We start from the raw sequence: 12946 nt of genomic DNA, 5'->3' as shown, positions 1-12946 counted from the left end.
AAATCATGGAAGGAGCCGAGATGCCCTTCAACAGATGACTGGATTAAGAAGCTGTGGTCCATATATACAATGGAATATTACTCAGCTATCAGAAAGAACGAATTCTCAACATTTGCTGGTAAAACCCACTTCTGATACTGGGGATCCAGGGCCTGAGGGAGATGCTGTTTCACACATCTCGTACATTTTGCCACAAAATAGAGCTCCTGAGTTTGTGACAGGGCCCCAAACTGAGTTCAGTCAAACTCACTGTTTCCATTCAGGCATAGTGAGGGCTCCCTGAGCTCGGAGGGGAGGATACTTTGTCAGGAATAATAAGTTGTAGACGGACAGGACACTGTGCAGGGCACGCCTGATCAGAACCACATGTGTTTGCAGGGACTGTCTCCAAAGTGCCCGGGCCATTTGTACGCTCCTGGAGGCTGAGGTGTGGGGACTTTGCCGTCCTGGGGGCTGGTGGGAGTCGCCGTTTTCCTCACATATGTGCTGCCAGGCATGCCAGAAAGAGCCTCACACTGTGATCATGTGCACCTTTCCGTGGCCCTTCTACATGGTGCCAACCCACAGTCTGTCTCTCCCATGGGAGAGCAGATGTTTTGGACACTGTTTTTGACAAGGGTCTTGTCCAGAGACAGTCCTGATGTGGACGTGAAATGGTGCAGTCTCGAAGTTCCCCAGTAAGTTAAACACAGTTACCCTCCGACCCAGCAGTTCCTGGGTATCTACCCAAGAGAAACAAAAATTCAGAATTCAAGCAAAATGAAAATGGAATTCAAGCAAAAACCTATATGGGTTGTCCACAGCAGCATTCTTCCTCACAGGCAAAAGGTGGAAACAACCCAGATGTCCATCAACAGATGGGTGGATACACTCATGTGGTCTATCTGTACAATGGAGTATTGCTCTGCGATGAAAAGGAACGAAATGCTGCCAAATGCTACAGTGTGAATGAACCTTGGAAACATTTCGGCAAGTAAAATACAGCCAGTCACAAAGGCCACATATTGTAGGATTCCACGTATATGAGAGGTCTGGAATAGGTAAACCCAAAGACAGAAAGCAGATCAGTGGTTGCCAGGGGCTGGAGGAGGGGAATGGGAGTGACTGCTGACAGACACAGGGTCTCCTTTTGGGGGATGAAATGTTCTGGAACTTGGTAGTGGTGACGGTTGCACAATGTTGTGAACGTGCTAAATAGCACTAATGCGAAATTGCATGTGATGTGCGTTTTAGCACATTCGAAAATTTTAAAAGGAATAATTCTAATCACAGTAGGAACCACAGAAGAGCATTTTCCATTCACAAATGCATGGTTTTGGACTTGCTTGCTATGGGCATCCTGTTGGTAGTTGGGTTTCTTGGACTTACGAGCACCTCAAAGGAACAGAGGGAGCCATGATCACAGGTGGTGAACACAGGTTACATGCGTGCCACACACCAGGTGCGGTTCTAAGTGTTAACCTGCGCTATTTCTTTCAAACCACACAACTGCCCCAGAAGGAAGGTTCATGTTTTATTTTCTCTTTACATCTAAGGAACCCAAGGCAGAGAAAAACAAAGTAAAATAAGCCACCCTAGATCATAGAGGTAGTGGGCTGCACAGCTGGGATTTGAACCAGAAGTCCACTCAACAAAGATCTCTCAAAGTGTGACTATTGCTGAAGAGAGTGAGGGCCTGGCAGGGTGCAGGCCTGGGCTCCCAGGGCTCACTGTTGCCAGCAGGAAGATGCCATGTTTATCAGAACATCTTGCAGTTGTCATGTGGAAGGAACTGCAGACATCCGCTCCCTCGGCTTTAGTATCTTCTGTGAGATGGAAAGCCTGGATCTGAGAGCCAGTGAATGAGATGGCGGCAGTGGGACAAGGACAGGCTGGGGAGGAGCGGTGACGGGTGCTGTTCAGCAGATCGATGAGAGCGCACCGTTGTTGTTCCCAGTCTGTAGGTTAGGGACAGGGTTGTTCCCAGTCTGTAGGTTAGGAACGGGGTTGGGTTGTCCCCAGTCTGTAGGTTAGGAATGGGGTTGTCCCCAGTCTGTAGGTTAGGGACGGGGTTGTCCCCAGTCTGTAGGTTAGGGACGGGGTTGTCCCCAGTCTGTAGGTTAGGAACGGGGGCTCGGAGGGGCAGCGCCACATGCCCAAGACCACACAGACTGCAGACTCAAGTCTGACCGAGGTGGGAGCACCTGCCCCGTGCACCGCAAAACCCAGCTCTTTCCACTGAGCCAGTGATCCTTTTGTCCTGGTGCTCATATGGAAGGCTAAAAAATACAGAAAGAAAAAAATACACAGAATGAAGTAGAAATCACTCAATGTTATTATCCTGAGAAACCTGCCATCACCCCTTTGATACACTGCCTGCAATTTTTGTCTATTTGTGCATAAACACAATATTTATATCCTTATAAAATCAGGATCGTACTAAATATAAATTGCTTCATTTAATAATTTTCATGTTTCCTCTTGATTCATTATGAGAAAACTTGAACTTTGATATCTGCGGAGTCTTCTGTCATCTAGATCTTCCGGAATGTTAACTATCTCACTAGTGATGGGTGTGTAGGTGGTTTTCTAATTATTGTTCTTAAAATCCACACTGTGATGATGGTCCTTCAACATACACGTTGTGAGTAATTGGCATATAGGTGGTACACAGTTGATAATTATGAATTAGTTAATGGCGGATGAATGAATGCATTTCTTCAGGTTGGGTCCTTGATGCTGACTTGGTTGGTCTCCCCTAGGCTTGCTCATACAATCCCTGTTTTCTCCTGTTGTCCTGACCCAGTGAGCAATGGTAGTCACAGCACCCCCTTTTGCTATCCAGTGTCCTGATTTGGGGAATAAATAATAAAGTCACCCTGACCAACTGGTATGAATCTTTTTTGAGGTTCGTGATGCACATTGCTAAATTGCCACAGAGATGTGTCAGACCAAGTCTCTCATAATCTGTAACTATCCCTAGGAGATGAGGGCTTGGTGAAAAAAGTCATGCTGAGAAGTCTGGGAGGAGAGTTACCCTTGTGAGAATGGAATTAGCTTTGTGAAACTCAGAAACATCTTAAGTCCATTCCTCCCTTAAATCTCACATTTTTAGAATCCACACTGGTCACATGTAGAGCTTGTAATTTATTGTTTATCAGCACTTTGGATGGGAGCAGTCATGATCCTGAAGATGTTTGGGTTTGAATCCCAGCTATCACTTGCCAGTAGCTGTGAAACTTGGAACGAGTCCCATAACTGAGCCTCTGTTTCTTCTTCTGCAAAATGGAAATGGATATACCCTCACTTTGGAGAGTCATAAGGATTAGACATCAGTGTCCAGACCAGGAAAGCTGATTTCATGGACTCTGTTAAATGCAGTCTTTTGCCCCAACAAGCCGTCCACCCCGGTTACTTAGCAGCAACACCTGGCGCTTCCTAGTTTCCACACACACATTGACTGTTCATTCTTACTACATTCCAGCTTGGTCTCAGAGCCTGGAGGGGCTGCCATGCATGTTGGAGGACCAGTTGGGTGCATGCACAGCAGTGGTGAAAGGCTCCTTGCCTCAGTGCATCTCACGTGCAGATTGTCACCCTGTGTGAATCCCAGGCTTTCAGATGGTTAAGTTTTGGCTAGGAGGATCGCATGTTAAGAACTTGGTTGCCTTGGGGATTGTGGCATGGCACACCCTGTGACTGACTTGTCCTCTGATCAACCAAATGTGACATTTAGGGAGCTGTGGTAACCTAGCAGGGCAGTAGAACTGGGAAATAGTCCAGTCATGATCAGCAGGAAAGGTGAGTTTTGAAATGGTCTCTTGCCCGGCCTTCAGATGCTGGAAGGGACAGTTGCTGGCATGGAATACCTCCTGGGTCAAAGGGGATGGCTTGAGGAGCTCTATGACAGCCAGAAACAGGTGTTTTAACAATTTAAGTGGGGTGAACTGAACCCTGGCATTGAATTTCTCTTGGATACCATGGCACCTAAACACTTAAAGGAAGAGGACTGAGTAAGCACCAGAGTGCATCTGGCAATGATGAAATGACCTTTGGAACATTCTAGCAGAACTCAGATTGGGGCCAGTCAGAAGCAACTCTGGACAGAATTGTCAGCTGCCTGAATTTTCCAGCGTCCATTCACAGGGAGTGGAGTGTAACCTGGCCAAGTTCCTCTCTGTTATGACACAGGAAAACAAATTACCTTGGTGATTGGATGGGGTGGGTGTTTTCAACTCCAAAACGAATTGTGAAAACACAGTTTCATGGAGTCTTCATATTTCTTAAACCAAACAGGGAGAGTGTGGGGATAGTGCTCTCACCAGCTCCTCCACTCCTCCCCCAGGGGGACAAGGTGATGTTGCTCCAGAGCAGCCCAATCCAGGGAGAAGGGTTTGCACATAAACTTGAGCCTGAGTGAGAGCGAGCAGTGCCCTGCACGGTAAGCTTCTCGACTGCTGAAGAGTACACTGAAGAGCAGACCTACAGTAACACTCCTCAAGCTTGTGCTTCACGGGACACGAGTATTTCCACATTCTTTCACACCTTCTCCACTTTCCCCAAAACTTAACCTCCCCCCTTCCTTCATTTGCAGGAGTTGGATTTGTCCCCTACTTCATAGAAGAATCCGAAGCTCCTTAACTTGTCCTCCCAAGGATGTTCTGGTAGGTTGTATTGTTTTGACACAGATGCTCATGTCCCATCCCCCAGCCCCCAGATGGAGCACACCTCCCTGTCCAGGGGCATTGAACTTAGACAAGTTACCTGCTTTGACCAAAGGAATGTGGGCAGCAATATTGGCACAGGTCCAAGACGAGGCTTTGAGGGTCACCATGAAATCTTGCTTCTGCCATCTGCACAAGAAGCACATGGCAGGTATCTGTTGCTCCTTGGAGTCAGGGACATGTGGAGCAGACTCAAAACTGAGCCTGACTGAGCTGAGTCAAGCCACAGGCTCACAAATGAGAAATAAATGTCTACTGTTACAAGCCACTGAGATTTTGGGGTTGTTATCCCAGAAAATCTTGACTAATACAGAGACCAATGCATATGCCAGTATTTATTCTATTGCTGTTTGTTCCTGTTGCCATGAAGAATGATCTGTTCTCATATCTAACTCCCATCCTTCCACCTGACTTTGTATCTTGTCTTCTCAACCTTAATGATCAAGGTGTCTTTCTCTTGTATCCTTTTAACTAGACCCATAGCATCATTTAAAACATGATAAGCTCACTCTGGCTTTCATTAGGACATAGAAAGGTGAGAACTGAAGATAAAGAGAAATCCTAAAGGTAGGCAGAGAAAAAGGACACATACACAGAAGAACGGAGATGAGAGTAACAGCAGACTTCTCTTGCAGAAACTATGCAACCCAAAAGACGATGGAGTCATGTCTTAAAGTACTAAAAGGGGGAAAAAAGATCAAAATTCCATTCCCAGGGAAAAAACGTCTTTAAAAATGAAGGATAAGTAAAGATTTTTTTCAGACAAGGAAAAAATTACCAGCAGACTTGCATTGCAAGAAACGTTAGAAGAAATTCCTGAGGCAGAAGGTATATGAAACCGGTCAGAATCTTGGATCCACATAAAGAAATGAAAAGTGCTGGGCATGGTAAAAACAAAGATAAATACAAAGTTTTTTCTTACATCTAACTACTCTAAAGATATCTGACTGTCTAAAGCAAAGACAGTCATGCTGTGCCATGTGTTCATATCCCATGTGGGAGTGAAAAATATAACGAGAGCGAAAACAATGTGAGGGTAGGATTGGAAGTATAGTCTTTTAGAATCTTAAACTACCCGTGAGTCCACATAACATTATTTGAAGGTGGACTGTGGTCACATAAAGATCTATATTATAAATTCCAGGTAACAACTATTTTTTTTAAATGTATAAGCATGACCAATTCTCACATTAAGAAAAAACAAACGTTATTAACCACATACCATCCTCCAACTACCATCTGATTCCTCTTCTCTCCTTTCACACTATGTCTCTCAGGAATGTTGTCTATACCTGCTGTTTCCACCTGCTAGGTTTCTCTCAGCTCCTCAGTGGATTGTAATCTGGCTTTCACGTCTGCTGTCCCACTCAGGCAGCTTTGCCAAAGTCACTAGTGACCTCAACATCACTATATCCCAAAAGACAATTTCACACCTGCCTCTGGACTATGGATGGCCTTTTGCCATGTGGCCACCCCATCCTTCCTGAATACTGCCTGTCTTGGCTCCTGTGGCATGCACTTCCCTGGTCTTACTCCTGCTTTCTGGATGTGTGTGCTCTGTTCACCTTTCATGTTCATTTCTCCTCTATTTGACCATGAGGTGTTTGGATTCTTTAAAAGTCATTTCTAGGCTTGCTATATTTCATACCTTACACTTTCTCCCTAAGGAAACCCACTTGTACCCACATTTTTGTTGTTTCCTTTAGCCAGAAGACTACAACCTTATACCCATCCTGGATCTGTCCTCTGAGCTTCGGTCCATATTCTGAACTCCTGTGGGCATCTCAAAGGCAACTCGAATCTCAACCTGTCCACAAAAGGGTCACCATTTCTTCCCTTAAGTGGGTCTTCTCGGAGGACTATCTGTCTCAGAAGATGGCACTCCCACCATCACCACTGCCACCATTCACTGACTTTGGGAAACATTTATTGAACACTTACTTTGTGTAAGAGACTAGAGGTATGATGAACAATGGACAAGGTTCCTGTTGTCATGATGGGATTCATGGTCCAGTGGAGGCGAGCTCAGGGGGTAGGAGGGAGGGAGCGTGGCGTATGTATTGCTGTGGCCTGCAGCTGCAGGACAGTGACAGGGGCCTTGCTTAGTGAACCACAAGTGGGCAGGTGTGCCCGGGGTTAGCTCGTGGACCAGCTTGAGGATTCGGAGGCAGATGACAGGGCTGAATCAGAGGCGTCCTCCGAAGAGTGCTCCAGCTGCTTCAGTCCTCCGTGGAATGAGATGTGGGGAGAACAGGTACACATGGGCCCGGTTGATGGAATTCCATTATCCAGGAGCCCTGTTTGGCCACTGGGACCCTTCACACATAACTGGGAAGGGAACTGGAGCCAGAGCTAATCATCAGGCGCAACACGTGCTCCCTTCAGACTCTGACGTGACAAAGATAGGGGGCTGGTTCAGATGGATGAAAATTTAAACAATGGGCAGCCCCTTGGGCTAATGGTAGGGGGCCGGGGGGAGGGGAAGCGGCCACTGGTGCGTTGCCGTGGTTGTGAAAATTGCTGCAAGTTGGTGAGGGAAAAATATCTAGCCATTGATTTGGAAATTTGGAGCCCAGGTAAAATTTGACCCTGCAGACCAACCAGGAGTGCTCTAACTCCCACACATGGAAAGCAGCACGGTGTTCAGACACTGGAGAAGGGCATTTAGTACAGCACATGCAGGGCCCAGCTGGAAACCACTGGAGTCTCTGTCAGCAGGGGCCGTGGGGTGGATCAGGGAACATCTGAGGTCCTGGAGGTCGGCCCTGTCGGTAGGATAGGGGCGGCGCACAGGTACTGCTGGTCGGGGAGTCAGTCGGCAAAGTGTTGAGGAGTTTTGAAAACAAGAAGTACTCAGCCTATGGGTGGGTTGGAATGGCCAGGGAAGAGTTTGCGGAAATTCTCGGCCAAAAAGGGGAGTGGGAAGCAAACAAAAGTATTCCAAGCTTGGGGAGAGGCAGAAAAATACTCCTGTAAAAAGAAAGAACAACCCAAGTTCAGGTAGGGAGAGTCCTTTGCTTGTCGATCACAATTATGTGGCTGATAATTGTGGGGGGAGGGCAGGGTTCACCGGGCGGGAAGAAAATTCGGTTCTGTGCCGGTCCCACACCTCTGTTCTGATGGCCGCGGCCTGGCCTCTCCTCCTGTCTGCTTGCACCTGCGAGGGCCAGCCCTGTCCCGGCCGGGCCTTCTGGGACACGGACGGTGGATGGCCGGCCGTGGAGGGGTGCAGTTCCGGCTCCTCCAGCAGCTGCGGTCTGCCAGTGCACCCTGCAGCTTGGACAGGACCCCCCCCAAGCCACATCGTGGATTTCGGGGCCTGGGGTTTTCCATCTGTGAATTCCATTTCAATGCTGGAATGTTGTTTGTTATGCTTTTTGTTTGTTTGTGATGGTAGCTATTTTTAGTCCTGACCTGGGGCGGGGGGACTGAAGGGAGGAGGCCGGGCCTGCTGCCCTGCCTGCCAGCGCCGCTGCTTTTCATCCTCACAACACGAGACACGGAAGACAAAGCTAAACCACAGAGACCCCCAGGCCCACCTGGTTCTGGCTGCAGCTTGCATCGGGGAGTGGTGTGGGGTTTGGATTCTATCCTTCCCTGCGCGCTGATCCGCAAAGCAAGGCTACTCTGTGTGTGTGTGAGCATATTAACTGCATCACCGTTGATAATGGCGAAAGAGAAGGTGTGGAAAAACACGGATGTTTCAGTGGCGGGGCAGGCTGGACTGCATCCTGGCCGCGGTGGAGGGTCCGCAGCCGCGACCGCTAGCGTCAGCCCGGGAGCATGGCCCAGCAGGCCTCGCGGGCCCCCTGCAAACCGGGAAGCCCCCGTCCTGGGCGCGGCAGAGGAAGGACTGCGGGGACAGGAGCGGCCCTTCCAGAGGGGCCCTTCCAGAGGGGCCAGACTCTGGCCCCAGCGAGGCTTACTGGGTCTGAGGGTTTGCACTGCCGTGACTGCGGGGCCTCATCCTCACCAGTACTTGGGAGATGAGTCTGGGTCAGGAGCAAAACACACCTACTCACCTCTGATTTGTAGTTCCTCGTCCTTTGCCGTTTTGCCTTCTCTCTTACCGAAGTAGTAAGAACACTGAACACCGGAGAAGGAGGAAGAGTGTTTGGTAACATTACCACCAAAACAGCGTCACCTAGGCAGGGTTGGACGTTTTGGCGTATTTCCTTCCAGGCTTTGGGTCAGCATCATCTATTTTACTCAGTTTTGCACACATTTTCTTATACTCATTTTCCTGTTGAAGAGACGTGTGCTTTGCTTTCAGGATGAAAGCCCTCTGGGGTCCCTGGGGGACAGGCTGGGGGAGGCATGTCGAGAGCCCGGGGCAGGAGCCGTGCTTGTCACTGCGGATAGGGCCTTGGCCGGGCGGCTCCTCTGTGCCCGGTGTCACACAAGCCCCGGAGCCCAGGTGTTCGTTATGATCCCGTTTTGCAGACGGAGAGGCTGAAGCCCCTCCAGGTCAAGCCGCAGCGCCCCAGGAAACGGAGGAGCACAAGCGTTTTGACTCCGAGGTCTGCGAGCTGACCCCGCCTGCTTGCGTGACGTCTCACCGACGTACGGAGCACTTCCTGTTCGTTCTCTCCGTGAGGCTCCGTGCGGGAGGGTAGCTCCGGGAGAGTCTGTCCTCTGGGCTGGTGCGCCCCTGCTCCCAGCGCCCAAGCGGGAGAGCAGCCTCACAGGGTTCGGGGCCTGCTGAGCCTACATTTATCCATCACTTCTGGGTCCAGCACTGTTCCTAAACCAGTTCCGGTGAAGACATGAGGCAATGAAGCATGTTGCCTCGGCTCTGGGGTTCCTTAGCAGGAGGCAGCCCTGATGGAGCTGGTTGACAGGAGGCAGGTGGAGACAGGCCGGGCTGTGGGCTTCAGACCCCAGGTCAGCCACTTCCTAGCAGTGCACTCGGCCTTCTGAACCGAGAAAGGGGCCAGGGCCTGGGGAAACCCCATAAACATGGGCTCTGACGATGACTACTTGTTTATGGTCGGTACTAGCTGAAGTTTCCTTTTTCAGTGCTAACCGTCAGTAAAGAAGTACCATAATGACATCTGTGGCTCAGTCTAGAAAATCAATCTAAGGAAGGGTGGGGAGGGAGGGACCGGGTGCCTGGGCATTGCTTTGTCCTACCTGTCCTGTCTGAAGATCGAATATTCACGAGGCTCTTTCTGGTGGAGCATGTCTTTTCTGCTAGATATCCTCTACCCCTCTGCCCTCCCAGCCCTGTGGAGTAGGTATAGTTTTAATGGTGGGGACAGGGCCAGATGTTTGGGAACCGGCTGCCCCTGTCCATGCTAGCAGGGGCAGGAGACAGGCACTGACTCACATTGCTGTGTCCTCTGAGCCCCCTTCTGTGGGGGCATCAGGTATGGGATGCGTTCCCCATGCTGGAGTTCAGGTCGTGCAGTGGGACCACGCAGACCCGAAACTGGTGGCAGGGACAGATTCGTGGCATCTCCCTCTGTGCATAGGTATTTGAGATCCTGGGACCACCCCATAAAAAGCTCCTGCATGGGAGCCAAAGGGCCTGAAACTGAGTTTGTCCCATCGCCACCTGGTGGCATCCCTGTGGCCACAAGGGCCAGATTGTGTGGGGTGTGTGTGTGAGGGGGGAGCTGCGTCCATGTTCCCCGTGGCCAAGGCGGCAGATAGCAACTCCCGCGAGCACACCGGGTGGACAGCCAGCCCCTCTCCGTTTTCCTCTCTTTCCTTCCCCGTCTCTGTCTGTCTGTCTCTCTCCCCAGGGACAGGGCCCGTCTTTTTGCCAACAGCTGTCAGGGAGGCCGTTGCCCGATTGAGGCAGGAGGCTTCCCAGGCCAGCTGTCCCCTTGGAGTCTACACCCCAAGGTGGTTTCCTCCTCCGTGAGCTGTGCCAGGTTTGCAGACTCTGCAGGCAGGGGCAGAGTCCTTCTGGTAATCCCGGTTGGCAGGCTGACATTTAGCTGTAAATTGGGTCTAACCAACTGCAAACGGGAAGCAGGATTTCGGTTTATTTATAGTGATCCTGTCACTACACTCAGCTCAATGGACATTAGTATAAAAATAAAGGATAAATGGAACACCATTGAAGTTAGCCTGGCTGCTCCCCGGTCTGCTGAAACCTGCCCGGGAGAACGTCCTAGAGGCCAGACCCCGCCCGGAAGGACCCTGAGCAAGCGGCTGAAATAGCTGTGCCTTGGTGGGCTTGTTTTGTTTTGTTCTGAACTTTGCCACTTTCTGAAAATCCCGTCCCAGGAAATACCAAAGGGGAAGAGCACAGGCGAAGGGAAATTCCTTGTGTCACTTTAGCAGTGAGGTTCTTTTCTTAGTAGACTGCAAGCTTTCGGTCTACAGAAAAATCCAGTGGCAAGCCCGGTCCCCATCTCTGTCCCGCCCCGCCTCAGTTTTCCGGTCATGGACGTTGTGCCTCATTGCAGCACCCTTGGTACAACGCGGACACATCGTCGTGGGGTAAAGCCCGTAGTTTCCGTGAGGGTCACTGTTGGTGGTGGACGTTCTGCGGGTCTTGTCGATTGTGCGATGTCACATATGTCCCATCACAAGACCACACAGGACCGTCTCACTGCCCCCAGAATCCCCACAATCTTGTCGATTGTGCGATGTCACATATGCCCCATCACAAGACCACACAGGACCGTCTCACTGCCCCCAGAATCCCCTGTAGGGAGGAAATGTGAAAGCAACTTTTAAAGAAACAGAGCTATCCTCACTTTCAGAGCTGCAGAAATTCCCAAGGAACAGGAGAACCACCAGGGCTGGAATGTGGCTCCGGGAGGAGTGGGGTAGTATGGGTGTGTGTACCGTTAGTGCGTACACGTATTTTATGTTGAAGCAGAAAGGCATGGCCATGGGGGAGTGTGCGTCGCCCGCTGAACAGGGCTACGCCTCCCTCCTGGATTTAGAGGGGTGATTTGGGGGTGATTCTGAGCACACATTGCCTCGCGGGTAACGGTGCCATGAGGCCAGCTCTGAGCTGGTGTGCATCTAATCGGGGATCCGGCAGGAGGCAGCTTTCCCTCCGTGGCATGTTCTTGCTGACACGTCTGGGGCTGACATGTGTCCTCCCTCCTGTGTGCGGGCACCACGTGAGCCAGAACCGCTAGCAGCCTTTGCCTCTGGGATCCAGAGACAATAAAGCTCTCTTGCCTTCTGGAGTTTCAAGCAAAGTGAGCAGGGGGCCAGGCCAGGTTCCCCGGCTGGAAAAGGCACGTTCTCAGGTCTGCATAGCAAGTGGCTGATTGACCTGGCCACTCGCTGCTGTGCATGCGTCTTCCGGGAGAGGTAGGTAGCTTCGCCTGGTGCTGGCCTCTTCCTAAACTAGACCCTCCCAGCCCCCAGTTTCAAAGTCGAGGGTCCCTGAAGGTACTTGTGAATAATGGACACCTTGTCACGTCTGCATGCGCTGGACTTATTTAGAGCATGCGTTCTAATTCTCTTATTTCTGCTCTGCAAGGTGGCTGCGCTCAGATTCCTGGGTGCTGATGACATTCCTGTCCCGGCTAGGATCGGGCAGCATCCACTTCATTCTGCAGAACCCACGGCTGCCCCAAAGACATCCCTTTGCCATTTTTCCTTTTTGAAACTCCCTGGCTGAGGCGTCAGATAAGATGAAAAAGTACTGATTTATAATTCATTCCTAAGAACGTGAGGACAGGGCATCGCTGGGCATCTAGACCGCTGTGGCTTGCTGCTGGCCAGTCAGCTGAAATCCAGCATCGGGATCGTGGGGTCTTTGTGGGAGCGGCTGTTGTCCACCAGAATCGTTCCAAATATATTAAAAGTAGGTTAACTTACTGTGCTTCCTGCATTTATTCTTGCAGCTGAAATTTCCCTGACTTTTTTTTTCTTTTCATTTTATTAGGTTAATAAAACTCGGTTTTCGAGCATTTCGCTGCCCCAGGAGGGCAGCGGGCCCCCTGTCCAATTCATCAACTGCCTAATGAGCGGCCCCGGAGGTCCCAGCCCGTCCATTCCAGAAGCTCTCTCTGCCTTGTAAAGGTGAGGCCCACAGGCTGCACTGTATATTTTGTCTGTTGGTTTCCCAAATTCTCCTGCCAGCTTGACTGTCACTTTTCGGGATTTATATGAGGCAGCGGCACCGTGGGCAGCTCCCCTCCGTAGGGGAACCCCTCCTTTGCCTACCCTTCACACACACCACACACTCCGGACCATAAAATAACGTTTCTGTAATAAAATGAAGTAGAAATGTGTCGATGTTAGCATTTTAGAACATTCCAGCA

The 12946-nt window shown here is 50.4% G+C and overlaps 1 long non-coding RNA gene across 3 annotated transcripts in view; it reads left to right on the top strand.

Moving 5' to 3' along the window:
- LOC105239251 overlaps positions 1-12946 on the top strand; it is a 328945-nt gene that overhangs the window by 115512 nt on the left and 200487 nt on the right. For 2 of the 3 annotated variants that reach the window (XR_002143499.2, XR_002143498.2), the window contains 3 exons: positions 4574-4643; positions 6410-6663; positions 12568-12704. This is a non-coding gene — a long non-coding RNA (uncharacterized LOC105239251). The remainder of the gene's footprint in view (positions 1-4573; positions 4644-6409; positions 6664-12567; positions 12705-12946) is intronic. The other variant, XR_002143500.2, reaches the window with a different exon arrangement.

Source organism: Ailuropoda melanoleuca, chromosome 12, assembly GCF_002007445.2.
Source record: "Ailuropoda melanoleuca isolate Jingjing chromosome 12, ASM200744v2, whole genome shotgun sequence".
Lineage (NCBI taxonomy): Eukaryota > Metazoa > Chordata > Mammalia > Carnivora > Ursidae > Ailuropoda > Ailuropoda melanoleuca.
This window is presented reverse-complemented; position numbering and strand designations above follow the sequence as displayed.